Here is a 4,132-nt window from a genome sequence, read left to right as displayed (position 1 = left end):
CTTTATTGTTAGGGCTATAAAAATCTCCTACTATCTAGAGTTTAGGTTTGAGATTGAGAAACATAGGAGATAAGGCTGGCAGAGTAGATTTGGATCAGGTTGTGAAAATCTCATGATGGGTTTAGGAAATATATCTAATCAGCTTCTGGGTTTTAAATGAAATATTAGGAATCAGAACTACGGTCTTTAAAAAATAATAGCAGGGATCATTTTAGATGAATTAATTTGGCCCAACTTTTTTATATTTAACATATTTATATTTATTTTAAAACTATTAGAATAAAATTTTGCCGCAGTCTGGCTGGGCACAAATAACTGAGCTGCCACAAAGCCTTGTAGGTTCAAACAGCAACTCTTTATTCCCCAACTCTCACCGGCACTACACACACACTACTTGGGAACACACTCCTTCCACCCAGGCTCCCATCGCCCAATCTTCCCCAACCCCAGTGAGAACTGCCCGGAACTCCAAAGTAGCAGGGCCCAAGACAGATTCCCAGAGCTGCCCTATTCCCAGAGCAGGGTCTGTATACAACTCAATCAATCCAGCATCACAGCAATTATATACAGCTTAACTCAAATCATCATCTCAAAGGTTCACTGGCGTCACCTTTCAACCATTCCCTCTGGCAATATGCCCGGCGTCATTCTGACTCAGCTGTGGCTCTCAACAAAATTTAACATGATCTTTCCCCTAGATTTTCTTATCTCTTATCTTTTGCCTCAACTCCAAGAATCTTCTACTCTTGAACTTCCAGCTTTTCCTTTGGACAGTTTACCAGCTGCAGTTCAAATCCTGCTATGTATAAAATAAAGACTAGTGTACCCAAATTAGCAAGAAAATTTGAAAGTTAACCATTGAGGATTAATCACTTCAGGTTGCCTCATCAAATTGTTCTATAAAAGGCCTAAGGTTGGTTGGCTATGCAGTGTAGTAGATTGTGTAGCATAAACCGGAATCATTCCGGGTAGTCATAAGTATTACTTGCCTTTTACAGTTCCCTTCCTGTTTAATCCTTTAAGGAACCTCATTTATGAACTCTTGATTTGACACAGGTGTGGTCTTAATTTAGGAGCTTGAAAAATGCCTTTCATAGAGTTAGTAAAAAAAGAGAATAGGTTCTTTTCACCCTACTTCCATTTGCTGGCTGCAAGCCAGTTCAGTCACTGGCAGAGTAACCTGATCTCCATCTAGTGGCCAAATGGACTTACATCATCAAAAGGGAAAGACCTGCTTTGCATTCCAGCAGTCTGTGTCAGCATCAGGCCCCCTGCATGGGAGGTCTACTCACTTCTGTGTTGTGTGATTCCTCTTGGGTAGGAGATGTTCCTTTGGATCAACAGTGAAGGCTGGGCAAACAGCCTATTAAGCTATTTGTCAGGAATTGACCCTATCTTTCACTGATTCCTCTGTAAAGTAGCAAACAAACTACCCATATTTAGATAAATAGTACAGTTACATGCTTTACCTCTGCCCTTACTGTCTTTGCTGTATTTCAGCTTTCTAGAGGTATTATCTTTGAACCCATTGTTGATTTGAATTTTTGTTTTGTAAGTAAACCATTGTTATAATTTTTAAATGAGTACAGCTTTCAAAAGAATACTGACTGAGCAATTAATATAAAATGTGTTCATTGATATGCTTTGAGAACATGTGTTTTCCTATATTAGACAACTATAAAAACAAATGCAAATTGCTATTACAACCAGAGTTTCTAGAACCCATTATTAAAAATTCCATATTTATTACAATGACATACCATATTTTCAGAAGCATGGGTTAATCATAAACCAAAATTTTTCTTGCTGTATTTCATGATGTTTTCTGTAAAAGTATATTTTTAATTTGTTACATTTATGTTTCTCTTAAGAATGTTATTAAAGGTTTATCACAATAAATAAATAAATAAATAAATAAATAAATAAATAAAAATTTAGGTTTTATTTAAAAAAAAACAATTAGTACTTTTATCTTTCTTTTCTGTGGACAGTCTTCTGAGGACCTCAGCTTCTGGGTTCCTGGACAGAGTGTACTGGGATCAGTTAATCTGGTAGGAGCGCCCCATACTGGAACTTAAAATCAATCATAAAAAATTTTGAGGTATCGTAGTTACTGGGGCAGATAAATCTTTTTATCTTGCAGTTTTTGGCCCCAAAGCTGGTCTTTACATATTGCACCTGCCAATTTAGAAGACATAGGAAGATTTCTCAACCTTCCCAGAGTGCCCAGTATCTTCGCTGGGAAGACTGAGATGGTAATACTGGAATTTTCAAGCCTTATGTTTTGGACACGTTAGTGGTAAATTTATGGGGTAGAGATATTCTAAACAGATTAGGATTATTATTGGTAACTCCAGATTCTATCATGTCATTTGAGGGACTTAATCAAGGATCTACTCCTAGGAAAACTGAGGGAAACTTACAGAAAGAGTACTTACCTATGACCCAATCTCCTCAACAGAGATTAATTAATGCACCCAACCAAAATTTGGTGGGGGCCCTGACCTTTTCCCTGACCACAAAAACAGCAGAAAAAATGAATTTGATTACAGAAGAGCCAATCTGGGTTAGTCAGTGGCCCCTAAGAGGGAAAAATACTTAAAATAGCCCATATGTTAGTTGAGAAACAGCTTCAAGCTGGTCATTTAGAGCCTAAGCTCAACCCTTGGAACACACCCATCTTTGTAATTAAGAAAAAATCTGGTAATTGGAGATTATTACAAGACCTTAGAGCTATTAACAGGTCATAGAGCCCATGGGAGCATTACAATCTGGGCTTCTTTCTCCTACAGCTATTCCTTTAGATTATTACTTGATAGTAGTAGATCTAAAAGTTTGTTTTTTCTCTATACCTTTGAAACAGAATGAGGAAGCTGCCTTCATGGAAGGACCTGAAGAAATTGACACTGCAGTCTGCACAAATGATTCAACAGCAAGGAAAATTTAAATCTCCAATAATGATGCTAGTTGCAATATTAGCTCTATTGAGCTGTTAGGTAAAAGAGAATCAGGGAAAAACTTATTGGACATATTTTCCAGATCCACCTCGAGTATACCCAGAAATGTAGACTGGAGAATCCATCCCAGTATTTACTAATGTCTCATTCATGATGGGAGGATTCACAGACACTCATATTACTCCCAATAATGTGACTGGATTTAATTATTCTAGCTATAGTGCCCAATTACCTTTGTTTGGTCCCAAGATAAACATGCTGGATGTCTAAAAGTGTCATTTGAGGAAACTACAGCAATTGGGAGACCTAGACCAACTAATCATAGTGTTACTGGAGATTCAAATCCTTATATCACAGCAGTTATTGAAATGGGACTTTCTCATAACAAACCAGTCATCTCAGAATACTTCCAAAGCTCTTCATAATCAGATAGATATTAATGAAAGGATTGAGATCAAGCTAAATGCCTTAGTGGCTACTGTCATAAATATTGGTAATGAACTCTTGGCTTTGAAATTCAAGGAAAGACTTAAATATCACACTAGCTATAAGTATGTATGTATTACTGCTGCCAAATACAATGCTTCCCAATGGGATGGGGAGAAGGTTCAAAACCATTTATTGGATATTTGGCAAAATAATAATAACAGCTTGAATCTTTTGGAGCTCCATCATAATATTCAAGATATACAAAAGTAAGATTGATTTTTTTTTTCCGGATCCTACTTCTTTAGCTAATTAAATACTTAAAGAATTAAACAGCTTTAACCCTGGAAACATTCTTAAACATTCTGCATGGTATATCCTTATATTGTTCTCTTTGGTACTAATTCTCTCTTTTGTTGTAATTGCAGGATGGTGAGCCTTCAAAACAAGAATTCAGGGACTCGAAATAGTGACCCATCACTGTTTTTTCAAAGAAAGAAGGGGGAATATGTGGGGAGCCACTCTGAATGATTCGTGTCTTCCAGGGTGGAGAGGCTTTGACCATCACTACATCTCATAGTGACTTGGACGTTGCCCAGGTCCCAGAAGTTTAAGGATGTGTCTTCAGACACAGGTGTCGCCCAACAGCCCTTGGGTCAAATTACACTCACATGTCCCGTGTAACTCCACCCCTTCTTTTCTTTTTTGGAAGGAACTTTCTAAGAATGAGGTCCTCCCAATAAAAGCCT

Source organism: Marmota marmota, unplaced genomic scaffold (genome assembly GCF_001458135.2).
Source record: "Marmota marmota marmota unplaced genomic scaffold, marMar, whole genome shotgun sequence".
NCBI classification, from domain to species: domain Eukaryota; kingdom Metazoa; phylum Chordata; class Mammalia; order Rodentia; family Sciuridae; genus Marmota; species Marmota marmota.
Note: the sequence above shows the minus strand (reverse complement) of the source record.